Source organism: Ranitomeya imitator, chromosome 2, assembly GCF_032444005.1.
Source record: "Ranitomeya imitator isolate aRanImi1 chromosome 2, aRanImi1.pri, whole genome shotgun sequence".
In the NCBI taxonomy this organism is placed as follows: Eukaryota; Metazoa; Chordata; class Amphibia; order Anura; family Dendrobatidae; genus Ranitomeya; species Ranitomeya imitator.
The window spans coordinates 435112157-435118156 of record NC_091283.1 but is presented as its reverse complement, the minus strand read 5'-3'; the positions used below and the strand labels follow the sequence as shown (position 1 = coordinate 435118156).

The 6000-nt window shown below is 36.5% G+C and overlaps 1 long non-coding RNA gene across 1 annotated transcript in view; it reads right to left on the bottom strand.

Annotated features, from left to right (window-relative positions):
* Positions 1–975: 975 nt before the first annotated feature.
* LOC138664314 (uncharacterized) overlaps positions 976–6000 on the bottom strand; it is a 65046-nt gene continuing 60021 nt past the window's right edge. Inside the window, exons 2-3 of the long non-coding RNA XR_011318325.1 lie at positions 3233–3390; positions 976–1084 (exon numbers count right to left, since the gene is read on the bottom strand). This is a non-coding gene — a long non-coding RNA (uncharacterized lncRNA). The remainder of the gene's footprint in view (positions 1085–3232; positions 3391–6000) is intronic.

Genomic DNA, 6000 nt, shown 5'->3' with positions numbered 1-6000 from the left:
CGGTGCAAAGCTTTCCAAACCAATATTCAAATGGTTCCAAAATATAAGGAAAAAAAAGGAAAACAGCACACAAAAAATAGAAAAAAGTGGGCTTTAATGCCTGACGGCGTGGCAACGTTTCGGATTTCCAATCCTTTTTCAAGCAGTGAACATACAAATGAAGTGGGTATATATAGCTAATACATATGTTCTCTATTAATCATCATTAAAATAATATTTACATTTCTGACAATAGTGCTAATGAATTCCATATCACAATAAAGTGCATCAGTGTCAATGTGCATATATCTATAATGTACCATTAAAACAATAACCATCATGTACAGTACACCATATAGATCACATAGATATCATAATAAGCAATTAGACCTACACAGATGTCCCAATCTAATATATAATTAGATAGAAGGCACACTTACAGGCATATCGCCGCTGTGTGCAATTCTCGGCGTCTTCCTGGAGTCATTGCGCATGTCTATGGCATTTGACCCAAGACGCATAGCATTGTGGTCAGCGCCTGCGCACTAGTACTCCAAGGACCTCGGCGCCATTTTGGAAAAGGGAATACCCTTGATTTCAAGGGAAAGCAGGAAAAAACTCTGCAAATTCATGGCGAATTTATATATTCAATACAGCGCTAGCCACATGAGTGTCTTATAAATATATTGATATTAAAGATCACTACATAAACTTGTTGGGCTCACATAAGCGCTATTAGCTGTATACTAGGACGCACCCAAAATGTCTTAGTTAGAAGAGGATTAATCGTATCATATTTACATAGTGGTCCGGACATAAGTCCACTAGGGGTCCAAATCGTTCATCCCACCTAAGGGGGTATTATAAGTCACGACTGAGATATACAGAGGTAGAAAGCCTCCATTGTCCCCATATATACTTAATTCTTCAGATCATAATAAACTTCCATCATGATACTGTGAAACAAAAAAAATTATAAAGACAAGTGAGTGCCATCCATGTATTTATTGAAACTTTTAGCAGAGTATTCATTTTGAAACAGGAAAATTGCAAAAGAACGTCATTTTCCATACAAGGTGTATCCTCCCTTCATAGATTGGGACATCTGAAAAAAATGTAAAAAATTAAAAACAATTTTCCCACATATAAATGAAAAGAGAAAATTTACCAAATTCTACAGGACTTGATTAGTTTTAAAATCCACATTCAATCCATATGGTTTTAATGTATTAAGTTTCACAATCCATTCTAATTCCCTCCTTTTAAGTAATCGCACGCGATCTCCCCCTCTTCTCTGAGGAGGAATCATGTCAATGATACGAAATCGTAGTTGTTTTTCTGTGTGCGATTTCTCTACAAAGTGCTTGGAAACAGGCAAATCCATACGTCGCTTCCTTATGGTATGTCGGTGTTGATTAATACGAGTTTTAAAGTCACAAGTTGTTTCACCGACATACCACAAGGAACAAGGGCACTGTAATAGGTACACAACAAATTCAGAATTGCAAGTCAAAAAATACTGTATTTTAAATTTTTCTTGAGTAATGGGATGAAAAAAACGTGATCCTTTAAGCATCAAGGAACAGTTGACGCATGATAGACATGGGAAACATCCCTTCCTATCTTGACCAGATATAGTTGTTTGACCGGACCTTTTAAGGGGTCCAATGTCAGATTTGACTATAGTGGAACCAATAGTGCGATTACGTTTGTAAGAGAATATTGGAGGATTGGAGAATTCTGTCACATGTGGTAAGCATTTGGACAACATTCCCCAATGTTTACATATAATTTTTGAAATTTTGCTACTCTCTTCACAAAAAGAAGTCACAAATGGTATGCGTTTCAATTCCTTTTTGGAGGGCTTTTTTTGAAGAAGGTCATCTCTTTTTAATAAATCCACTTTACTTTTTTGTGTTTTTAGGAGATTTTTTGGATAACCTCTATCTGAAAATTTTCTTAGGGTATTTTCCATAGATTCTTTTAAAGAATCTTCCCCACTCTCAATTCTTTTGACCCTGATTAGCTGGCTAAAGGGGATCGCTTCTTTTGTTTTTTTCGGATGTTGACTATTAAAGAGAAGTAGGTCATTTCTGTCAGTCATCTTAGAATACAGTTGAGTAGTCAATCTATTATTGTCAATTTTCACATTCACATCCAAAAATTGAATATCTGTATTTGAATGTACCAAGGTGAACTTGATTGTGTCGTCAACTGTATTCAAGTATTGATGGAACTCAATCAGTGTATCCTCCGGGCCAGTCCAAATCAGAAAGATATCGTCTATGTATCTCCACCATGCAGCAACATAGCTGAAGTGGGGAGACACATAGAAGAAATCTTCCTCGAGGGTGCTCATGACAATATTAGCATAAGCTGGCGCCATATTAGCGCCCATGGCGCTAATATAAAGATATTACGTCGAATGAAGCCAATATGACTTCACCCGTCACTTCAATCCCACCAATCTTTTCAAGGAAATCTGTGGTATCCCTCACAAAAGACTCTGTATGATTAGCAATTGGATTCAAAATCCTATCCAAAAAGATCCCAATATGGGAAAAAATGGAATCGCAGCCTGAAACAATAGGCCTGCCCGGAGGGTGTACGAGAGACTTATGTATCTTAGGTAATATGTACATCACAGGAGTGATGGGAAATTTAACTATCAAAAAATCAAATACATCTTGGTCAATGATTTGCATATTCAGGGCACCATCCAAAATGGATTTAGTGTCCCTCACAATGTCAAACTTTGGATCATGGGTAAGTCTCTCGTACACCTCCGGGTCAGCCAACTGTCTGTTAATCTCATCAATGTAATCTTTCTTATTCATGATGACGACTGCGCCACCTTTATCTGCATTTTTGATGATTATTTCATCATCATGTGCCAATTCATACAGAGCCTCCATTTCACCTGCTGTCATATTCGGATACAAAAATTGGTTAGTACATTCTTTTTTTAACTTTTCTATATCATGATTGACAGCCAAAATCAAGGCTTCAATAACAGGCGAGTTATCTGGTGGGATAAAATGATTAGTTTTCTTCAAATTTAGTTGTTGTAAACTTAAATTGCAGCTAAGAGGTTTCTCTATATTAGGCTTATTCCAAAGCCACTCTTTGAGTTTGATAGACCTAAAGAATTGCTGGAAGTCCATATTAAGTTGGAACCAATCCACATGTGTGCTTAGCCCAAAGGATAACCCCTTATTCAAAACTGATACTTGATTTTTAGTGAGGATCTTACTTGAAATATTTACAATTAAGTCTGTTCTTTGCTCCTTGTTGCCATCTGTTTCTCTACGGGTGACTTGTTTTTCCCTTTTCTCTCTTTTTTGTTGTCGCCGATGCTTTTTTCCTCCCCTTTTCCTGCTGTTTTCGTTTTTTCTTTCATAGGGTCCATTCCTAGAAAAATCAACATGAGGTAACAAATTTTCATTATAAAAACAATTCGGTCCGTTTTTCAATGTCCAGTAACCTTTTTTCCTCCAATTGCCTGCATTATCTCTTTGCCAATTATAAATGTTCCCATCTTTGTAGTCATCCATATCACGGTTCCATTTTCTTCGCTTTACATCCTCTAGCTCAAGACGCAACTTGTCAATCTTGATATTTATAGATTCTTTAAAATTAGTCCATTCTTCCTCCCTCATGAGACCTTTAAGTTCCACTTCCACCAACGATATATCACATTTCAATTTTTTTGTTTCCTGTTGCAGATACTCAATATTGAGGAGGATTATATCCAAGCCGTATTTATTTGAGATCATGCCAAACTTAACACAAAACGACGTATCATTTAGCATAAGATTAGGACGGATATTAGAGCGAAGACCTCTAGGGATTTTTTTAACCCTATAGTACTCACTAAGGGTCACCAGATGTAATTGAGCTGTAGTTAATTTCCTTATAGTATTTTCGTATTTCACTTTCAAGTCATATAGTGATGGTGTACTTAAGAAAGTGGCATTACTTTCCACCCCTTCAAGTATCCTTTCCCCGTCTTCATTAGTATATGCAAAAAACCCCGAATCAGGCATAGCTTTTTCCATAGCCCACACTGGAAAATATATTAAACAAAAAATACTCAAAAAATAAGTCCAAAAAAATAATGAGCAAATAAGGGTGGTAGAAAAAATAGTCCGATGCAAATTTCCACAGAACATAGTATAGAGAAAAAATTAGAACAGCATCATATTACCAAACTTGCGGTGCAAAGCTTTCCAAACCAATATTCAAATGGTTCCAAAATATAAGGAAAGAAAAGGAAAACAGCACACAAAAAAATAGAAAAAAAGTGGGCTTTAATGCCTGACGGCGTGGCAACGTTTTCGGATTTCCAATCCTTTTTCAAGCAGTGAGCATACAAATGAAGTGGGTATATATAGCTAATACATATGTTCTCTATTAATCATCATTAAAATAATATTTACATTTCTGACAATAGTGCTAATGAATTCCATATCACAATAAAGTGCATCAGTGTCAATGTGCATATATCTATAATGTACCATTAAAACAATAACCATCATGTACAGTACACCATATAGATCACATAGATATCATAATATGCAATTAGACCTACACAGATGTCCCAATCTAATATATAATTAGATAGAAGGCACACTTACAGGCATATCGCCACTGTGTGCAATTCTCGGCGTCTTCCTGGAGTCATTGCGCATGTCTATGGCATTTGACCCCAGACACATAGCATTGTGGTCAGCGCCTGCGCACTAGTACTCCAAGGACCTCGGCGCCATTTTGGAAGTGGGAATACCCTTGATTTCAAGGGAAAGCAGGAAAAAAACTCTGCAAATTCATGGCGAATTTATATATTCAATACTCGAGGAAGATTTCGTCTATGTGTCTCCCCACTTCAGCTATGTTGCTGCGTGGTGGAGATACATAGACGATATCTTTCTGATTTGGACTGGCCCGGAGGATACACTGATTGAGTTCCATCAATACTTGAATACAGTTGACGACACAATCAAGTTCACCTTGGTACATTCAAATACAGATATTCAATTTTTGGATGTGAATGTGAAAATTGACAATAATAGATTGACTACTCAACTGTATTCTAAGATGACTGACAGAAATGACCTACTTCTCTTTAATAGTCAACATCCGAAAAAAACAAAAGAAGCGATCCCCTTTAGCCAGCTAATCAGGGTCAAAAGAATTGAGAGTGGGGAAGATTCTTTAAAAGAATCTATGGAAAATACCCTAAGAAAATTTTCAGATAGAGGTTATCCAAAAAATCTCCTAAAAACACAAAAAAGTAAAGTGGATTTATTAAAAAGAGATGACCTTCTTCAAAAAAAGCCCTCCAAAAAGGAATTGAAACGCATACCATTTGTGACTTCTTTTTGTGAAGAGAGTAGCAAAATTTCAAAAATTATATGTAAACATTGGGGAATGTTGTCCAAATGCTTACCACATGTGACAGAATTCTCCAATCCTCCAATATTCTCTTACAAACGTAATCGCACTATTGGTTCCACTATAGTCAAATCTGACATTGGACCCCTTAAAAGGTCCGGTCAAACAACTATATCTGGTCAAGATAGGAAGGGATGTTTCCCATGTCTATCATGCGTCAACTGTTCCTTGATGCTTAAAGGATCACGTTTTTTTCATCCCATTACTCAAGAAAAATTTAAAATACAGTATTTTTTGACTTGCAATTCTGAATTTGTTGTGTACCTATTACAGTGCCCTTGTTCCTTGTGGTATGTCGGTGAAACAACTTGTGACTTTAAAACTCGTATTAATCAACACCGACATACCATAAGGAAGCGACGTATGGATTTGCCTGTTTCCAAGCACTTTGTAGAGAAATCGCACACAGAAAAACAACTACGATTTCGTATCATTGACATGATTCCTCCTCAGAGAAGAGGGGGAGATCGCGTGCGATTACTTAAAAGGAGGGAATTAGAATGGATTGTGAAACTTAATACATTAAAACCATATGGATTGAATGTGGATTTTAAAACTAATCAAGTC